Genomic DNA, 22787 nt, shown 5'->3' on the forward strand with positions numbered 1-22787 from the left:
GCTTTAAAAAAGTCCATTTAAATTTTTTTTTAAATGTTTTACTTATTTCTAGGAGAGAGAGAGAGAGAGACAGCTTGAGCAGGGGAGGGTCAGAGAGAGAGGGAGTCACAGACTGAAACAGGCTCCAGGCTCTGAGCTGGCAGTCAGCACAGAGCCCGACGTGGGGCTCGAACCCACGAACCGCGAGATCATGACCTAAGCGAAAGTCGGACGCTTAACCGGCTAAGCCACCCAGGCGCCCCTAAAAAAGTCCATTTAAATTTAAGAATTAAATAAATAGCCTTCTCTGAGTTCACCATGGATGAAGACAACAAAGGTACAAGAACAACTTGAGTCAAGTTATGAAGTCGCTGCCATAAACCCACAGTGTAGCATTTCTGGTCATTCTACAACCTCAATTGGATAAGGGGCTCCTCAAAATTTACTTGGTAAACCTAATTGTTTTCTTAATAGGTTGGAATATTTTAAGTTAAAGATGATTTGTAATCAAGTATAAAAATGTTTAAAAGAATCAAAAACACAGTATTAGCATTTTTATGCTTAAAATGTGCACATATTTAATAACTCATATGCTTTCAATATGTAAGAGAATTTTACCTACCAGACTAGACAGGTTGGTTTTTAAAATTTTCACTTTACAGTGAATAGTTTAGTAACTGCTTTGGACCTGTGATTTTAAGTTGAAATCTTACTAAGTTTATATAGTGTATTATTTAAGAGAAAGTCATTCTCATCATTTCTATAAATTTAAGTCATTAAATATATGAGTTATGTCAGTACTTGGAAAAGTTTTGTTTGCTAAGTCACATAATTGAACTCTCCCTCAAAAAAGAAATTAAGTATATTAAATGTATTACATACATTTAAGAAATTAAAGAAATTTTAATATCAACTTTATAAACAGCTTAAAGTATCTTAAAAATGACTGCTGAATATTTACTGGACTTGTAAAAAGAATAATAAGATTGTAAGCTAAACTTAAAAACTTAAGGGAAGACTAGATTTTGGATTTGTAACTTCAATAGCCCAAATAATAATTTTAAAGCTAAAGAAATGCTCATAAAAGTTTTTTTTTTGAAGTGCACAAAACACATCCTGAAGAAAACTTCAGATTGAACTGTTAATATAGCTTAACCTGACGTAAAGTCCAATGCTGAATGTTTAACCTTGACAAAAAAAAAAAACCAATGTGTATTTTGTGAATCTACTCCATGTGACTTATGTCTCTACTTTACAACCTTCCTTCTTCCCAAAAGGTAGAATAGGCTGCATTGTTGTGATCCACATATTAGCCAGGAAGCTGCTATTGAAAAATATATCCCTCTGAGTCTCTGTGGCTTAACCAAAAACTTCCTATCTTGCTGATATTTAGTGAGTGATTCTCTGGGACTGGAGGGGTGGGGAGTCCCCAAGCCATAACTCAGGAACCTAAGAGGTTTTGCTTTATGGCTGAGCCATCTGGGTCATACATGTCCAAGATCAAGGTGAAGAAGAGAACCTAAGAGTCTATTCAAGAGACTCTGAATGCTGAACCTGGAAGGGCACACACCACTCTCACTCCCTGTCCGTTGGCTAGAGTTGGTCGTGTGGTTGGGAAATGAGCCACAGTGTCCAGGAAGAAAAATAAATGGTTTGGTGTACACATAGCATTGTCTCTGTCATACCTCACAGGTTAATTTGCTCCTCCAAAATAAATCCATGATATAAATGTATCATTTGCATAGAAAATATTGATTGTGATTTTGTTGGTAGGAGATATTTCCAAAATAATGTAAGTGCATGAACCAAAGAGCTGGCAGTGAATTTTACCTCCTTACTCTGAGGTTGTAAAGCTTTTAAGTGTTGGTCCTTTTAACACAGCAACAAGTACTGGGGAAACTTGAGGCTTTCTTGAAAGGACCCCAGGCCACACTGGGTAAATTGGGTTCTGAGTCCCCATGAAATGTCCTCTTTAGTTGTCCATATATCCTAAATTGAACAAATAATTGCAATGTTATCTCTTCATCTTATGTCCAGTAAGTCCAGGCTTAATCACAGAATATAGAAATTAAAGATTTTTCTTCGAAGGCCAGTATATGTTTTGGAACTATTTTTTTTAAATATCATTTAGGATTGATCCAACTATTTCACTCCAATAGAAACTCTTCCTGTGGAAACAAACAAAACAGAAAAGAGAAAAAAATTTCACTACATATATAAAATTGTTCATTTATTATTTTTTCCAATGATAGTATTTATATCATGAATGATTTATTCATCGGTTATTTTAAGCCAAAGAAAATTTTACTTTACTTTTCCCTATTTTTAGTAATAAGCATGTATTAAACACTTACTGTGTGCCATATTATTAGCACATACATATTGTGGATCATGCATTTTCATTATTTCTGAACCAAATTAATGAACCCCATTCTACTTTTCATCTGACTTACACTTAAACACTTTTAATGTATAGTTATATCTTAACTTATCACTCATTGTAAAGCATCTTCTGTGTGATTACTAGGTATCAAATCCAGTGAAAGGCAATGTGAGAAAACAAGAAAAGTAGTCCTTATTGTTGAGAGGCTTCATTTCAGAAAACCTCAGAACTAAGTACTCAGAACTAAAATGCTCCAGTAAAAGTCCCAAATTACGTGTTATTCTAGAATGTAGGTTGGCACAATAGAGTAAAATATTTGATCCCTAGTCCCAATTTAGGATAATTTAGGCACATTAACTTGGGAACTTCATCTTAAACAATTTAATTCACTAAATTATGTCTAGGAACATTCAAAATAAGCAGCAGAACAAAACTTAAAAATCTCCAACAGGAAAATAATTTCTACATTTGTCATAAGAATTTCTACATTGCCAGAATCTATTTGCAATAAAAAATCTCCTGCAACTATCAGGAATCCATTCACTTGGGCTATTTCACTCATGTAAAAGCTATTTATGTTTTATAGTACAAAATGTATCCTTTCCAGTATCATTTAAAAAAATTTTTAATGTTCATTTTATTTTTGAGAGAGAGAGAAACAGAGCATGAGCAAGGGAAGGGCAGAGAGAGTGAGACAGAGACACAGAACGTGAAGAAGGCTCCAGAATCTTAGCTGTCAGCACACAGCCCCATGCCAGGCTCAAATTCACGAACCATGAGATCATGACCTGAGCCGAAGTCAGATGCTTAACCAACTGAACCACCCAGGCACCCCTCCAGTATCATTCTAAAAATGAGAATCATCCTGCATTTATGGCTATATCCTGGCAGACACAAAAATGCTATAGAATAAGAGGACAGTGTCCTCTGAAATAACAGTTATGAAAATTAGGCACTGGTTATCATTCGCCCGAGTTTGCAAGTAAGTACATTTTTGCCCAGGTTATTGATTTTGTTACAAACCTAATGACATCAGGTTGGTGATGTCCAGTTAAGATAGCACAGTAAATTCAAGTGTTAATTAATCTCTTTTTGCTCCAAACACATAGCAATGATAGACAAACTTTGAAAAAGACAATAAAAAATGCATAGTCAAGATCTACAGTATCCCTGTAGACCAGAAATGGAAGAACGTCCAAAAATAGAGTGGATAAGCGATATTTCTACTGGGTTCCAAGCCCAGGAATAAGGAATAACAGCCAAGAGTTCAACCAGTGTTGACTAAAAGGGACCAAAATTACTCCAAGTAAGAGGAGAACAGAGCTAGATTTATTTTGCAACTTTGAAATCTATGATGATACAATAATTTCTCAAATTTCTTGAGGAACGCAATATTAATTTGATTCAGTATTTTTAATTTTTTTTGGTAGGAAGAAGCAGCTTTCGAGGCTTCTAGCTAACCCTTCCTCCCAGAGTAGCCATTTCTGTGCAGATATAGGAACCAATATGGGCATTCACCACGCAGGTGGACATGTCTTCTCCAGTTAGGCATTCAGGCACTGAGAAAATATCCTTGGGGTGAGTTCCGGACCCTTTGGACAGACCTACGTCAAAACTCCAATTGTTACTTCACTTTTATGACTGCTATACCATTGTGTGATTTTGGACTCCTAAGAATTAGCAGCAGTTTGGAGCCAGTATCCAATATTTACCGAAAGCCTAAAAATGTCTATTACTCCAATGACAGATCACCTGGGTAAACAGTTACAATTCGTTTTGAGAAAGGAGAGGAGGAGATTCATGATATCAACTTCTGGGAACATAGCTGAATCCTTCTTTAAGCAGATTCTTCTTTCCCTTCATTCAAAAGTTTCAGGGTCTGTGAATTGGCTCAGGGCTGAGGACTGAATGAGATCATGGCTTTCTATTATGGTGATACAGACTATTCACCAAACTTAGAGTTTTTACTACTTATTTATTTATATTAAGTAAGATTTGCATAGACTATCCACCTATTTCAGTCATAGAGACATCATAACCAATTAACCACTACCAGAGCTCTGTGTGAATCAAACTATACTGATTGTTACTTCAGCCCTGTTACCCATTACGGTAACCATGCACGTCATGTTTCTTGTGGTTAATTACTGCTGACCTCATTGAAGAAAGGATCCGATTATCCCCAAATAATTCAGGGGGAACTTTTCCAATATGAGCAACTGACACTGTCATCCACAGCTAGCCGAGAAGGGTCACTTTAGAGCCTATTAAAGATGCCAGGTCTCCTTTTTCTAGTGTTATTTTTTCAAAGTATTGGTAAAAGAAAAGTCTGCTGAACCCACTAGAAAACAGAATTAGGGGTGGGTGACCAGGTTATACTTAACAAATCTCCAGCATTCTTGCCAACCTATGCAAAAAGAAAAGTATTGTTTTCTTTTTCTATAGCTTATCATGGAAGGATAAGGATTTCACCCTTCATATATTTAACATAGGCCATCATGGATTTTAGGTTTCAACTAATCAACCAAGAAATCTGTTAGAGACTAGGTATGAGACCAGTGAAAGGTGGTGGGAGGTCTTTAGGACAGTCAGCTTTCTCCTGAAAGAAAATTACTCTAGTGGGTGTCATTAATATTCTTTAGACAAGAAGAGGCTAGTGACCCCAGACAGTAGAGGAAAAGCTCTCCTAGTGAGAAGGAATGTTGGTGGGATTTGGTGATTCAAGTTACACAGTTTCACCAATATCTATCCAAATGCCCTAAAACCAATCCTCAGAGTTCCATTATGTGTGGATCAACACCCCAACTTTAACATGAGAGGCACAGCAATGTTGTAAATTCATCAGTATTGTATTGGTCACTGGTGTATGTAAGGCCTAGGTTATTAGAGAGCTCAGCCATACAGATATGAGAAATAAGGTTTCTTTCACCGCAATTATAGAAGCAGTCCAGTTTTCCAACCTGTGCTTTATGCTATAAATTCAAATAACTAACGTTTTAATTATTTTATGTTCTATGATACAGTCATAACTAGGCAGTTCAGTCCACTGTCCTACATTTCATTTTTATCTATAACATTCTGTTAAAAATACTAAATGGTTTCTCAAATTCTTAACTTTAATAACCTGACCCTGACAACTTCTGATGAAAGGTTTTTAATGTAAGAGTTTTATAACATACACACAAAATGTACACAAATCATGAAGGACCATCTTGGCAAATTTTTACAAAATGACACACCTTTGTTATCAACACGCAGGTCAAGAAACAGGACATTCTCAAAACAATACCAGAAGCCCCACATACACTGTTTTCATCAGTACAAAGATAAAAATTATCCTCATTTTAAATTTATTTTTTTTATTTTTTTATTTATTTCTGAGAGAGAGAGAGGCAGCATAAACAGGGGAGGGTCAGAGAGAGAGGGAGACACAGAATCTGAAACAGGCTCCAGGCTCTGAGCTAGCTGTCAGCACAGAGCCCGACGCGGGGCCCAAACCCATGAACATGAGATCATGACCTGAGCTGAAGTCAGATGCTCAACTGACTGAGCCACCCAGGTGCCCCAATTATCCTCATTTTTAAACGAATGCATTGGTTTTAGCTATTTTTTAAATGTTTATTTATTTATTTATTTATTTTGAGAGAGAAAGCAAGCGGGGGAGGGGCAGAGAGAGGGAGAGAGAATCCCAAGCAGGCTCCACACTGTCAGTGCAGAGCCCAATGCAGGGCTTGAACTCACGAACCATGAGCTCATATTGAGAGTTGGATGCTCAACTGACTGAGCCACTCAGGCACCCCTAGTTCTAGCTATTTTTCAACTCTGTTAAATATGCACATTTTAAAATTAGCTTGCGTTCCTAGAATAAACCATAGTTTGATTTATTAAGTTTTATTTATGATTTTTGTATCTATGTTTATAAGAAAGCCTGGTTTCTATTTTCCCCATATTTTATTATCCTCCTGAAGTTTTAGCATCAAGGTTATGCTGCCCTTATAAGGTGAATTGGGAAATACTCATTTTCTGTTTATAGTATCTGTAAGAATTTGGATTATTTCTTCCTGAAATATCTGAAAGAATTCATTAGTGAAGCAATTTGATCCTGGCATATTCTTTGTGAGGTTTTTCTCAATAGATACAATTAATTTAAAGGACATGGGTGTATTAGTTTCCTGTGACTGCACAACAAATTACCATACATTTTATGGCTTAAGACAACAGAAATTTATTCTTTCACAATCTTGGAGGCCAGAAAGTCCAAAATCAATGTGTCATTATGGCGCATTTCCTCCAAAGACTCTAGTGGCCAATCTTTTCTTGTCTTTGTCATTAGAGTTAGGACTCACCCAGGTAATGTAGGGTGACTTCATCTCAACATCCCAAACTTAATTATATCTATCTATAAAGACCTCTTTTCCAAATAAGTTCATACTAATTGATTCCCTGTTTGGGGGTCACCACTTAACATACTAGGACTGAATAGCCCTATGTATTCTCATAATTTTATAGATTTATTTCTTTATTCTTACAGTTTTAGTAAATTATAATTTTCAAGAAAAATTTCATTTTTTCCATTTCAAAATATATTGGTATAAAGGCATTCATTATTATCTTTTTAATGTCTGTGAAGTCTGTACTAATGTTATCTTCTCATTCCTGTTATTGGTAATTTATATTTCCTCTCTTTTTTCTTCATTAATCTTGATTGGGATTTATCAGTTTTATTCATCTCTTCAAAGAACTAATGCTGTCTTAATTAATTACCTCTTCTTCTTTTTTTTTTTTAATGTTTTATTTATTTCTAGGAGAGAGAGACAGAGACAGCATGAGCAGGGGATGGTCAAAGAGAGAGGGAGTCACAGATTGAAACAGGCTCCAGGCTCTGAGCTGGCAGTCAGCACAGAGCCCGACGCGGGGCTCGAACCCACGAACCGCGAGATCATGACCTAAGCGAAAGTCGGACGCTTAACCGACTAAGCCACCCAGGCGCCCCAATTAATTACCTCTTCTGAACTCTGCTTCCTGTTTCATTGACTTCTAATCTTACTATACTTTCTTTTCTTGATATTTCATTTTTCTTTTCTTTTTATAACTTCATGAGCTGAAGCATAAATCACAGATTTTAGTCTTTAAAAAATTTTTAATACATGCACTAAGTCTATATATTTTCCTTAAAGAATTCTTTTGACACTACTCTTCTAATTTTTATATAGTATATATTAATCATCTTTGATTTAAGCTATTTTAAATTTGCATTATAGTTTTCTCTTGGATCATGTGTTATTTACATATTCATCATTTAATATTTGAGATGTTTGCAATTTACTAGTCATTTCTTTGTTATTTATTTATAGCATGATTCCATTATATTCCAAGAAGATATTCTGAATGATTTCTCTCAGATTTTTTTTCTGTCTGTCTAAAATTCTTCTGTCTAAAAATCTCCCGTTTTTATTTTTTAGTACATGTTTACCAATGACAAATTCTACTTTAATTTGTCTGGAAATATTGATTTCCTCTCATTATTGAAGATATTTGTTCTGGATATACAATTCTAGATTGGAGGGGTTCTTTTTTTTAGTGTTTTAAGGGTGTCATTTCATTGCCTTCTATTTTCCTATATTGTTTAGAAGTCAGTTCTCATTTATTGCTGCTGAAGGTAGTGTGGGTTTTTTTGTTTTGTTTTTTTTTTCAGTTGCTTTTAAGAATCTTCTCTTGGTCTTTGTTTTTCAGCGATCTTATTATGATGTATATAATGTTATTTCATTTATATTTATCCTATTTGATTTATCCAGTTTGAGGCACACNTTTTTCATTAGTTTCTCTTTGTGTGCTTTAGTTTGGGCATTTGTTTTATTAAGCTTTCTTTCAGTTTATTAGTCCTTTTTCTGCTGTGTCTAGTCTGCTTCTAAGCCCATCTAATGATATGTTAATTTAGGCACTTTAGTTTTCAGACCTAGAATGTCTATTTGATGCTTTTGAATATAGTATGTCCATTTCTCTGGTTACTTTTATCTTTCCATTCATTTTATTTATGTTTTCTTCTATTTTCTGGAACATATTTATAATAGTTATTTTGAAGTCCTTGCCAGATAACTCCAATATTTGAATCATCTTTGTTTTGATTTGGTTATTGTTGTTTGTTTCTTTGTTTCTATTGTTTTTTGGTTATGAGACCTCCTCCTCACCTCCATCACCTCCTCCTCCTGTTTTCTCCCTCTTCTTCCTCCTCTTTGGCAAGTCTCTTAATTTTATTTGAATGACAGCAGCATATATGCAGGATTGTAGATACCTCGGATAACTGGGTCAGCTTTCTCTCTGGCAGGTCTATTTGATTCCCATTATAAAACCGGGATTGTGTAAATCAGGGTTGGATTGGAGATATAGTAGTAGTCAGTCTACCTTTGGTGTACTCCTGGCCATTCCAAATTATCAACCAAGAGACTGAGATCCTAAATTCTAATCCTTAGCCTATAATAGTGTTGAAAGTTCTGTCTGCTTTGGAGATGGTTTACACTTTGACAAATGTCCTTAGGGGACCAATTGCTGTTAAGTTTGAGGTCCCCCAATTTATTCTGGTTTCTCTGTGAATGTATTAAGGTAGCATTGCTCAACTTTAAGCCCATTTGTATATGTTCTCCCTCTAACACTGGAGATTCTCCACATTTCTCTTTTGCCAAACGGCGACCTGTTAAATGCTTCTAACAGAGCTAATAGAGGGTGCTATAAATCTAGGGAGGCAAGTGCTATGAATGAATCTAGAGGATAATACTGTAGAAGAGACTTGTTTATTCCTGTTTGCTTCATGTGAACTTCCTGTTTACTTCTGTTTCTTGTCAATGGCTCTCCAAACTCACTTATTGACACCAAATGTGGCAATTCATTCAAGTCCCAGTAGTTAAACCCAATGAGTAGTTTTTCCAACACTTGAAAGAGCTAGCCTCCTTGTGCCCTTTCAGAGACATCAGACCTGGTTGGCCTGGACCCTCCACTCAGAAGGTGAGGTTGCAGACCAGTGGAAGACCTCCTTTGTTTTTTTTTTGTTGTTGTTTTTTTTAATAGTTTATTGTCAAATTAGTTTCCACATAACACTCAGTGCTCATCCCCACAAGTGTCCTCCTCCATGCCCATCTGTGAACTCAGAGACATTTGGACCAATGGAGCTGTACTTCTTTTCCAGAGGTTTGAACTTGAACATCTCGGGGCCTCTGCTCTAAACTTTTACATTTTACTAACTCTAACCTCTTTTGTTCATTCACTCAAGTCTCAAGTGTGATATCTGTCTCCTGCTACTGTTATCTCTGTCAGCTATTAGTGTTCTTTTTTAACCTTTTTAGATCTGCAATACATAATGTAAATGAATAAAATAAATGGTATGGTTTCTGTTTCCTCATTCTACTATGAATGATACAGAACATTGATTTACTTGCAGACAACATGATTGTATACTTAGAGAATTCTAAGAAATCTACAGGGAAGCTACTATAATCATTAAATGCATTTAACACAGTCATAGGGTATTGGCTCAAAATATTAAAAAATCATTTTATTTTTATATACTACCAATGAAAAAACTGGGGGGGGGGAGAAGTAACATAAAAAGCATTTACCCAAGTCTCAAAAAATTTGAAAGTTTATACAATGGAAGTTTAAAAATATTGCTGAGAGATTACAGACCTAATCAATGAAGGAACACACCATGACAGTTTAAAATGATGTCTACAAATTTTGTGATACCCCTCTCTTCAAGAGACGGGTTCTAATTCCTCTCCCCTTGATTGTGGACTGTACTTGTAAAAATAAAGCCATGAGGGCATGTAATCCTTGGAAGAGTAGAAAGAGGCTCATGAAGTGTTGGTAATGTTCTATTTTTTAATATAGCAGCTAAGTATGAATTGTTCTGTTTTTGAAAAATCAGTACAATGTTCTCTCATGTGCACCTTTCTGTATGTATATTATACTTTCATAAAACATAGAAATAAATATATAAAATAAAAACTTATGGCAGATATAGGTGAAATTGAATATCTGGAAACAAGAATGCTCATTATCACTGCTTCTATTCAAAATTGTACAAGAGGTTCTTTTTTAAAAACTTCTTAATGTTTATTTATTTTTGAGAGAGAGAAAGAGAGACAGAGTGTGAGCAGGGAAGGGGCAGAGAGAGAGGGAGAGAGAGAGAGAGAGAGAGACAGAATCTAAAGCAGGCTCCAGGATCTGAGTTCTCAGCACAGAGCCCAACATGGGGCTCGAACCCACAAACGATGAGATTATGATCTAAGCTGAAATCAGACACTTAACCAACCAAGCTATCCAGGCACCTCTGTACTAGAAGTTCTTAGATGACGCAGATAAGCAAAGAAGTAAAGAGTAGTTATTAGCACTAAAAACAAAGAATTAAAGCTGTCATTATGTGCCCCCAATATGACTTCATATGTGAAAAATGCAAAATAATATCAGATAATGCATTAGCATGAAACAATGGATTTACAATTTTTATATACTGCAACAGTTATATAACAAAAATATTATATACCATTTATAATACATTTATAACACATTTATTTATAAATGTTATGTAACAATGTTATTTAACAAAAATAAACCACACTGTTTATAATATCAAAACCCCAAGCACACTGTTTCTAATATCAAAACCCGAAACACATAGGAATAAATCTAATAAAAATGTGTAAAACTTCCATAAAGAAAACTATAAATATTATTAAGAGATACTTTTAAAAGACCTTAATTTATGAAGGAATACACCATATATGGATTTGAATACTAAATATTAAAAAGATATTAATTTTCCTAATTTGACTTTTGGATGCAAAGCAATGTTAATCAAAATCTCAACAGGTCAGTGATGACGTAGATTTCTTGACTTGAAAGTTAGCTATATGATTATGGTGTTCACCAACATTAGCAAAAGTGATCTATACAGATTTTGAGTGGTTATACAGATACTGAGGAAGTGATCTTGCCTATTGTGCAAGTCCCTATGACTTCTGAACTTAGGTCTACATAACGTTTCTTGGTGGGTGACTGGTCAGTTAATTTAACAATTTAACATAGTTTATGATCAGTGACTAATAACTGCAAAGTAATTGTATAGGAACCCATGCTAATTATTAAAATAGGTAAATTAAATTCTAGAGTGGCTAGAATTAATTAATTCAAAACGTCTGAAATAATGGAGGCTCCCACTAGGTTGGCTTTTACTTACCAGTGTATTATTTTTAGAATATGCAACATAAAAATTATATTTTGAGTTTGTGATAAAGGAGGAAGGATGAAAAGCTGTGGATTTTCACTGTATTGTATTCAAAGAAACTTTTTGAAAAAGACATCCTTGATGAGAATGAAAATGGCTCTGGGTCACTTTGAACACTATGATAATTATTAAAATACTGGTATGATTTATTTGTTTATTTTTGATTTACATTATCATCAAATGGAAATGCATTCAAATGCACCCCATCACTCAGGCTCAGAAAGAGAAAAAACTCTTCCCTTTCAAAGCAGTTCAAAAATCAATGCTTCCCTCCTCCTCCTCCTCATCTCTAGAATATTGCTTTATTTTTTTCTCTCTTCTGCTTTCACTCTACAAACAGGTTTATTTTTTCTTTCATTCAAAGAGAAACAAAAAGTTTTCTGTGAAATATTGACCGCCTCTTGCTAAAGTCCTATTTCTCTGTTTTCCTCTTCAATCAAGCTTCTTCAAAAAAAATATACCATGCAAGTTAATGTGTCTTTATATTCTAAGTGGCCATTAATCTTGTCTCATGTGTAATCCTATCACTATTGTTGAATGAGATAAACTGCATTCAATTCTTATTTGGTTTTTCTATCCTCTTCATTTCACCACTGCTTTCTCCTTAAATTTTTTCCTTTCCTAGGCATCTGCCACTCAATACTGCACCCCCTCCCATCTCCCTGTTCCATCTCGGTCTTCTTCACTAATTCTTCCGTCTTCACCTAAAAGTTTTCACTAAGATTTATCTTTACCAGTTTCTCTTTTCAATCTGTATCTTTTCTTGAATGATTTCATCCATCCTCCTGAAAATAGTGTTTCTATTATAGATCTTGCCTTAAAATCTAATTGCCTATTAAAAATTTTCACCTAAATGTCCCATGAGTAGTCAAAATCAATATCTCCTGAAACAATTCTCTATCTTCCCATTTCCCCCACCACTGCAACTATTTTTCCTGATTTTCTGTAACTCTGTCGGTAATTTAACATCATCGGAGTTGACGTTACACATCAATTTGAAATCTCACAAGCCTAAAACACAATGATATTTATAATCTTTACATTCTTCATTCCTGGACATATCCATCTAGATATCAGTTCTTAGCTATCCCATCTCTCAGGTGTCTCTCAAAGGTAGCTCTTCCTGGTCACTTTCATTATCATTGTCTTAGTTCTGTGTCTTTCCGTCTGTTATATGGACTTTTGTGTTCATCCCTGACCTTCCAGTCTCCAATCTTTTCCCTCTCTAGCCTTTTTCTTATCTACTAGGTGAACTGTCTTATTAAAATGCCAATCTGACACTTCTCTGTTTTCAGCCTTCCTAGGGTTCTCCACTACCCATGCCCAGGCTCAATTACATTGGGTATTCAAGGCCCTTGCTGATCCGGCCCATGAACCTCTTTCCAGTTTTCTGCAGCAATAATGAACCAATGGCCTCTTCTCTGAGCTTGTTATGTGGCTTATTTCTCTCTGCCTTCACAGATGCTATTTTTTCTTCCTACTGTGTTTTCCCCATTTTATCCAATCTGATAGATTCCTATCTATACTTTATAACTGCTTCTGGGAAGTACTGCCCTGACAGAGCCAATCAGCAATTTGTTCTACTTGTTATACCATCTTCATATTTCTATTACTACACCTACGCCAGTGGTTAGTGTCTGTCTCAGACACTACACTGTAAATTCCTTGAGAATAGGAGCCATGGCTTATATTTTTCTAGTATCTTGCACAGTGCCTAGCAGGTAGTAGATGCTCTACTTATTGAATTGAATTCACTCTATGTAGATCTCTAGCAAGAGCATGGTAATTCACAAAAGAATAGCAGAACAAATTGACTGATTAGTTGAATAAAACCTCATTATCATGTGGTGTGTGTTCATTGTATTGGCTTCTGAGGACACAGAATGAGTGAGAAATCATAGTCCTTATCTGCATGGGGCATAAAATCCCAGAATTAACAGTGTCTTCCTCTTTACCTTGCTGCAACAATGGTTTCCTGATCTCCAGGTTGCTCTACTTTCTCTCTTCTCTGTTTCTTGTGGTTTGTTTGAATTTCATGCTAATCTAAATTCCTCACGAACACCTTCCATCACCTGCTCATTGATCCATGACCTGTTCTTTTGACTGAATTGCATTTTAAAGGTCCCTGGCTTAACTTTGCGGGTCCTAATGCTGACTGCCGTGAAATGACCCCTGTCCCAAGTGACTATCATTCATGTTTTTCCAAAAAAATACAATGTACCTACAGTGTTAACGCAAATAAGCCCATGTCATATTAGCAAATATGGTAAATTCAAGACCAGTAGACCAGAAATAACTTGCCTCTTGTTATCTTATGCGGTCATGTGCACCAAATTGGAATATTTCTTTCCTCAAAGGTGAGAACTGAGTCAGAGGCCATCTGTGTGGCCCTTGCTCACCAGTCCTGAGTGACCAATAATTAATTTAGACCAAATGTAATTACTCCCTAGTTAACAGTAGTTTTTCTGAACTTTCCTCAGTTGGCTCTGAAGACACATGATTGAGTGTGATGTCTAAGTCCTGGCACAGAATGAAATCTGAGTCCTGTGGAAGGACACAGAAAGAGGAGGCTGCTCTGTGCCTTGCTAATGAAAGTATGGGTCCAGCTCTCTTCTCTGAAGTACAGCAGAAGGGCGTTTTCAAAAAGCATAAGTCTAGCCTGCAAAGAAAGAACTGGGGATGCTTCACTTTCTTTGACTTTTTGGATCTTATCACCTCCATTAGTGCTGTAAAATAATTTACACTGCTCTGAGGGAAAGGGACCAATGTGTCCCCTCCCTAGAGAGGAGTCTAGGGGAGGGAGGTTATTTATAGTGAACTGGACATCTTTTTTGTCAGAAAGTTATAAGATCAAGCCAATTGGAAATATTCCAATATATAAATTTTCTTTTAAGTGATGAAAGACCATTCAGCTATTCTATAACCAAATCACTACATTCATATATTTTTTTATGAAATGAACAATGTTTGGTTTTTTTTTCCTGAGAACAAAACTTGAGAGTGCTTCACTAGCATTCATTCCCTGCACTGTAGGGACATATAAAGGAAAGGAAAAGAGAAGGAAGTGGAAAAAGGAGAGAGGGAAGAAGAGAGGAGAGGAGGAATAAAATAGACAAAGGAAATAAGGAAGGATGGAGAGAGGGGAGGAGAGAAAAAAGTAATTTTTACTTCGCACTTACTATGTACCAAAGTTAGCCCAAATGGCGTGCGTGTGCCTAGCCCCAGACCTCACCACGGTCTTCTGCATTAGGATCATGGTCAGCCAGACCAATCCTTTCTCTCCTAGGGAATATTGGAGGTAGCCTGTCAGGCTTCCAAATCATCCACATGGGCTCCTCTCTTTTATAAAGGATTATAAGAAACACAAATTTTCATTAAACTACCATAAATGGGTTAGAGGAATTCTAACATGGGATTTGGAATTTCTCTACACAATATAACTATTGAAAATTATCTTCTACCAAAAGTGAGTATGTGTTAAAACATGTTTTGGAATTTAGATCTTACTTGTGTTATTCCCCTTTGGTCCAACACCAGCACATTTGGAGGCGGATAGGCTGTGTTTATTGACTTGTTCCAGTGAGGGAGAATGCACACTGTGGAGATGGCAGGCATCTCAGTAAGAGGGTGTGAGAAAGAGATTTGGGGGAGAGTTCATGGAGGCAGGGCTTTGCTTTGGATTGGATAATATCAGGAAGTGGGGGGATATCCTACAGTTGAGTATCTTAATAAATCCTACCTAATAGGAGGGAAGACTGGAGAGAGCAAAGCTATAGGATGAGAAGGCAGCAGTTACTCAATCAGCCCAGATAGGGGAACATATTCATGTTTTTGTCTGTGTTCAGATAAGACCATTTTTGTCTTGATCCACTGGAGACCGTGATGTCTGGGCTGATGTTGGTGTTATATGAAATTGTTTATGTTCAAAAGGAGAAAGGCAAGTCCTAGCTGGCAGTGCCAGGCCAAGTCTTGATGTCAGGGACTTCTTTACTCATCCTCATATGAAGCTAGAATTCACTAAAGTGAAGTCAAAATGATGGAGTTTTGGTTTATAATTTGGAAATTAAAATAAAAAGGCACATATATTTCCATTTCCCAAAAGCCTCTAAAAGGAATCTACATTTTTTTAAGTTTATTTATTTGTTTTGAGAGAGACAGATACAGTGCCAGAAGGGTAGGGTCAGAGAGAGGGAGAGAGAGAGAATACAAGCAGGCTCCATGCTACCAGTGCAGAGCCCAGTGCAGGGCTCGAACTCAAGATATGTGAGATTATGACCTGTGCTGAAACCCAGTTGGATGCTTAACTGACTGAGCCACCCAGGTGTCCTGAAAAATGGAATCTACTTTTTAAGGTTAAGTGGATGTGAAATAAAGTGAAGACATTGGTTATTTTAAGATTTATCTAATAAAAAAGACAAAAAGATATCATTATCATCTAGTTGTTTGGGACATTCTGTATATTCACTTTTTTTTAATGTTATTATTACATTTTTAACCTGTGGAGATATGTTGGTAAGTTGGCAAGTTTTGTTATTTATCTAATATAGTTATCAAAAAAGGCAGGATTCTATATATATTTTTAATAAGTAAACATCACACCCAGTGTGGAGCCCAATGTGGAGCTGGAAGTCATAAACCCAAGATTGAGACCTGAGCTGCGATCAAGAGTCAGATGCCTAGCTGACTGAGCCAGCCAGGCACCACTTTACATGAATATTTTTATGTAAATCTTGCATTTAGAATAAGACATGTGACATGTGTATACTGAAAATACAAGAAAATATTATTTAGTATAAAGAATTTCAAATGAGATAGGGTTTGTCACTGTATCCCAGGATTTTGGACAGGTCTACCTAGTGAAATCTGGGTCAAAACATGAAAAAAAGTTGAGAACTTAGACAGTTAAAGAATATTTGTCAATGATTCAAAAAAGCTAGTAACTAGAAAAATAGTTTTCCTTTGAACTTATCCTCAAAGTGTCTTACTTTTCAGCTTCAATTTGTGAGTATAGATTTGGCCTTCATTTTGTAAATATTAAAAAAAATGTTTGAAAGGTAGTTAGAGACTAGAATAGAGATAAGACACAAACCATGAAAGCAAAGCAAACTGAAAAACCCAAGTGAATACTGTGGACACTCCTAGACTAAACTGATCAAGTGAATGAGTTTGGAACATATTTGATATTACATTTAAAACTGACATGTTACTTCTTAAATGTTTAAATTTGGGTTTCAAGGAGTTCCTCAAAGATCTCTAAAATTACTTAAGGCTTCATGGATAGAACAAATTGTTATTCCTGAGATTTTGCTAATGGACAGTTAGAAAATATTTCCAAATGCTTTCTAAATAATCCAATTTTTGAACTTGGCAGAGTACCCCATCATTGTGGAACAAGAAATTACTGCTCCTTACATATTGAAATCTTCCTTCATCTGTCAATCATACAGTTCCTGTGTAGTAAATGTATTCATCTTTGGGGTCATTTTACTTCAAAAATGACATCAAACATGAACAATTTACCATATAATACTATTTCCACCAGAAGGCCATGGTCCTGTAAGGAAAGGCAATTTGCCCGAGTAGGTTTAAGAGAAACACTGACATTTAGTCTTTGAAAAAAGATCACGAAAGGGAAGCTGACTCAAGTCAAGTTCAGCTACTTTTGGCACAAATCTCTAACATGTTTCTTTCCCAGGCTTGAGTTGAAAATAAATGGGACATTGTGGTAACCCTGGCAGAAAAGCTGTTTTCAAAATTTCTGCACACTTTACTGCTGGCAGGGAAAGTTGCATGTGCATTTATGTCATGGTGGCATCTAAATAAGGAGAGTTATATGGGTATGACTCTGTATACCATCAGGGTGATTTAGCCTTCATTTTAAAGGAAACCTTAATGCCACAGAGTACACTGCTGCAGAGCTAGAAAATGGGAACACACAGACATGTCTGTTATCCCATATTTGAGAAAACACTGGTATTAGTGGCTCTAAGTGCCAACCTGGATTCAGCTTAACCAAATTTCCTCTGGAACCTTTTTCCTGGAATCCAAGGATGTTGCTTTCTAATCTTACCGAGACTAGAGAAACTTGCTGTGTCTTTACAGCCTACAGCTATAGCTTTATGAGGATGATGGCAGGGAAGACCCTCAGGTAATGGAAAAGAAGTTTTATGTCAAGAATCATTAATGACGCCTTTTGAAAATCTGTGGTTATTTGAACAGGTTAAAATTAAAGACTTCATTTAATAAGCACTTACATTGTGCCTGTTACTTTTCTAAGCACTTTTTGAATATTGTCATTTACTGTTCATAACAACTCTATAGTTCCTCATTTTGCATGTGGGGAAACTGAGACACAGAGAAGGTAAGTGTTTTGCACAGAGTTAAGCAGTTCATAGGTGTTGGAATCAGAATTCAAACCCAGGTATTCTGGCTCCAGAGCCTGAGCCCATGACTATGCTGCCATACAAACAGGTCTTATTATTTGCATATCAGTTCTGTATCAGGTGTATCTCAAGAGCTGGAGGGCACCAAGCACAGCAGTAGCTTCCTTACATTCTGCTTAAATCAATAATAAATGACCTACTGAGAATTAAAAGTGATATTTTATTAGGGATTGCCTCCAATCCTCAGCAAATATTTCAGAAGGCTTTTGTGGTGTTCCCTTTCTTGCACGTTTCTTTGTATTTTCGGTAAAATCTAATACCAATTTGGATAAGTGATTCAGTGTGCTTGTGAAGATCTGTGCTCTGGATTCAAACAGCAGATCTCTCTCTCTCTCTCTCTCTCTCTTTTTAATGTTTATTTATTTTTGAGAGAGAAAGAAAGAGACAAAGCATGAGCGGGGGAAGGGCAGAGAGAGAGGGAGACAGAATCCGAAGCAGGCTCCAGGATCTGAGCTGTCACCACAGAGCCTGATGCGGGACTCGAACTCAAGAATTGTGAGATCATGACCTTAGCTGAAATCAGATGCTTAACCAATTGAGTCATCCAGGCGCCCCCCAACAGCCAGATTTCATTTCCAGGTGTGAAAAACCAGACATGATAGAACTGGGAAGCATAGATAGAAGTAGGTAATTTGATAAAGAGTATTTCAAACAATTTTAGTTGCTGGAAAAGATGGGATGATGCCCATACATGGTAGGTAGAAATTACAGACTCCTACAGATGGTCTGTGTTCTAGGTCCATACATGATAGATTAGATTATTATATACGATTGATATTTGACTGAGGAGTTTGTCCAAAAAAACTTGGAACAAGGTACTGTTTGAGTTCATGACTGACACACATTTTTGTTATTATTTTTAAATCGCCAGATATTTAAGTTTAATAGAACTAATTTTTTAGAGTAAATGTTGAAAATTAGATTTTTATAACAAAAAATATTAAAGGCCATTTTATGCATTTAATTAACTTCAAGGAAATTAATTGAACAGAGCTGTTTATATTTTATTTTTAAAATATGCTTTTAAATATTGACTCTGAAAGTTAAGTCTTGAGCATCATAGGTAAACCAGATAATATTTTGAAAGTGTTACCATGTGAAAGCAAAGTTTCCTTTCATCTCATAGAGTTTCTGTGCGAATCTTAGTGCAGAGGTAGTGCTATTTTGTGATCTAAAAATGGAGGGCAACATTGATGGGAAAAATTTCCCCTCTCTTCACTGCAGATAAATGTTATGGGCAGCAGCAGTGGAACTGGATAAGTGGAAAGGTCATGGCTCAGAAGCCAGCAGAAGAAAGTTCTAGAACTCCCTGTGCCTGAGTGCAAAGCATCTTCCTTCAGACAACAACAAATGGTTCCTCGAGTCCATTCTATAGTCAACAAACAGCCTTGATAATCCTTTGAAAGTAAATCTGATTGTATGATCCTTCCATTGAAATGTTCTCATCAATACTTGGCTAATCTCTGAAATCCTTAAGAAGACCACTGGGGTCCAAAATGATCTGGCTCCTCTCTACTTTTCTGTTCCATTGCTCATCATGTCATCCCTGCAGTTTACTTCAAACCTGTAGGATACCTCTCAATTCCTTGATTCAAAGATGTTCTCTCTTATCTCAGGGAACTTCCCACTATTGCCTCTAATTTAGCATTCTTCTCCTACTTCTTTCTTGCCTAACTTTCACTGTGATGCATGGTTCAAATTTATATTTCCAGCTCAGATTTCTCCTCAGAACTTATGACTCGTATCTCCAACTGCTGCATCAAATTCTGCACTTGAATGCTTTAAAATTATTTCAAACTAGCAAGCCCAATATTCAACCCAAGACCATTCCCTCTAAAGCTCATCCTTTACAGTGTACAGATCTTAGAGAAAGTTCTCCTTTTCATTGAGTTGTGCATGTCAGAAATTTAGGGGTTGTCTCATGCCTTCTTTTCTCCTACTGCTTCTTTGTAGCTAATCTATCACTAATATGTATGCCTTTACCCTCTATTTCTTGAACCCATTTCCTTCTATCTTTCTATCCACCTCCAGTGTAGTCTAAGCATGAACATTACTATGCATGTGAATGAACCACGTGGGGAGCTTATTATAATGCGGATTTTGATTCACCAGGTCTGTGTTTCTGATAGGTTCCTAGCTGATGCCCATGCTGTTGGTCTGCAGGCATCTTTTTTGAATAGGGAAACTCTAGGCCACTAGCAGTTCTTTCCTGCTAGGTGTAAATAACCCCTGCTGTTCACACTGGAGCCAGAGTCATCTACACTAAGTGCAGATCTTCAGAATCTTCCCATCGCTATTGGGACCAAGACCCATAACATGGCTTACAAAGCCTTCTGTCAGTGGCCACTCTCTATCTCCCCAGCATCATCCTAGGCCAAGCCTACTCTTGTTTTCTGTCCTCTGACCACTTTAGCATACTTTTGTTCTTTAACTACATGAAATGCTACTCCTGTAAGTCAAAAACTGTTGAACATCAATGATTTCTCATTGTACAATATAACAGGTTTTGATTGAGCTGAGCTCCCTCTCAACATATGACCTTTTCAAAAAGAAGACACTCTCTGTTCTTCCTCTCCACCCTGTCATCTCCCACTCATTCTTCAGAGCTCAGCCAAATGGTCCCTTCTTCAGGGAAGCCTTCCAGGCCTACCTGACTAGGGCAAATCTCCGTCTAAGTGCACACTATACCATATCCTTCTCCTTATTTGCACTGAGCACAGTTGCAATTAGATGATTATGTGATTATTGTCTCTTTCCTTCACCCAAATAAAGTTCTAAAGGGTCACGGACCACTTCTGTTTTGCTCATTGTTATATCCCTAACCTCCAATTTGGTGTCAGCACAGAGAAGGCACTTAAATGTTGGCTTAGTTAGTTATCAAACTAAGGCAGAGGCAATGTAAGTATAGTCTACAGATCTCCTCCCTTGAACTCTAGGGTGGGCTTAGAAAGAAACTAATGTTCCAGGGAGAGCTATCAGTGGATCCAAAGAATGTTTCTTTCTGTAACTCTGACTCTTTCATACAGGCTTCTCATATCCAAGTTAGTTTATCCCTGCAAAAGTAAATTAATTCAAACTAAATATAATGATCATCTACAGAAAGCATGGCCATTTTTGCATAATGCTTTATAATTGATAAAGCCCTTTCACACACATTATTTTAATTGGACATCCTAACAATCCTATTGCTGTAAGTAGGGCAAACATATCATCACATTTCTCTTTTTCAGACAGGCAACTGAGAATCCTAAATTTAATTGTGTTGAAAAATTCATACAACTTCATCTCTGATCTTCTACTGCCAGACCTGGGTTCTTTCCATGACCAGTGTCCCCTGAGTCAGAATAAAACACACATTCCTCCTGAGCCCTGCTTCCTAAGCAGGGGTAGGGCAATGTTGCACTGACACTGGCAGCAGGCTGAAATTAGGTCATAAGAATTAAAAATCTGTTTGGGATTCTGTGGTTGATGGCTCATATATCTCATAACCACTTTATTTTTAGATCACCCTAGATTTTCCCACATACCAAACCGTTAAGGACAAAGATTTCTTAAACATGATAATGCCTGGAGCAATTCATGCATGTTTTGCATGGCTTTCTATGATCCTTATTCTTTTGTGATAATATTTTGCATCATTCACATTGGAAATGACTGTTTCACAGGGGACTAATGACAGCCATGTTCTCAGACATTTTCCAAATGTTTTGCAGTCACAAATGGGTGGACCTTCTAATTCTGTGAGTCAGTGCAGAATCACTAATGATGGGCTTTGAGACCACAAGGAGATTCAGTGGGAAGACATCATTCACCACCACACATCAGAGCCTCATTGTGGACCTTCATTCCTTAGATAAAATGGGAGCTTTTGAATTTTCTCTACTAAAAACACTAAGAGGCATTTAGGTTTTCTGATCCTATAATAATGTAAATAATATGATTGTTACAATCCCCATACTTACTCAAGATACATTTCTTTTAAATGAGAACATCTAGGAGAATAAGCCACCAAACTGTCTCAATCGGTTCTCCCACTATTCAAAGCCAATGTCAAGGAAAAGAGTCACTCCCACATTGTAGAAGCTCTAGATCTTCACAAAGGTGAATTAAGAAGGCAGACTTGTAATGTCTGGTGAAGAAATGGATAAATCTTGGATTCTTGAGGTAAAGTTTAAGCAGTGGGTACCTTATAAGGATAAATCTGTCACTTTAGTAAAAAGTGTAACACTTAGTGGAAACACTGAGGGAAGGTCAGGGAGATCTTTAAAGTCTCCTTCCCTGTCATTACTTTTTGGCTCAAGGATTGTATGACCCCATGAGCCATAGCTCTCTTGACTATCTTTGGTAGAGCCAACAGCCTGATGAAACCTTCCTAGGCAAGTTCTCATTACTTTTATTTATTCAACTCCTCTTCTCCTGAGAGCCACATCTTTTGTTCCAGAAACCTCTGGTTGCTCAACTGAGCACACATGAGGAATGCCATCCAACTGAACCCAACGCAAATGTACAAAAATAAATTAGAAAATAGACTCTCTAATTTCTAGAAATATAGCTATTTTGAGCTTTGGGGTGATAATTGCTCTGGATAGTTAAGTGAGAATTTTTCACATCTCACTCTTGGTATTTGTGGCCAAGTGGAGGCTGCTCAACCTACAGTCTAGTCCTTAGTATGATTTCAATGACCTGGAAATTCTTACTCCTGCTG

Source organism: Crocuta crocuta, unplaced genomic scaffold (genome assembly GCF_008692635.1).
Source record: "Crocuta crocuta isolate KB4526 unplaced genomic scaffold, BGI_CrCroc_1.0 scaffold9, whole genome shotgun sequence".
In the NCBI taxonomy this organism is placed as follows: domain Eukaryota; kingdom Metazoa; phylum Chordata; class Mammalia; order Carnivora; family Hyaenidae; genus Crocuta; species Crocuta crocuta.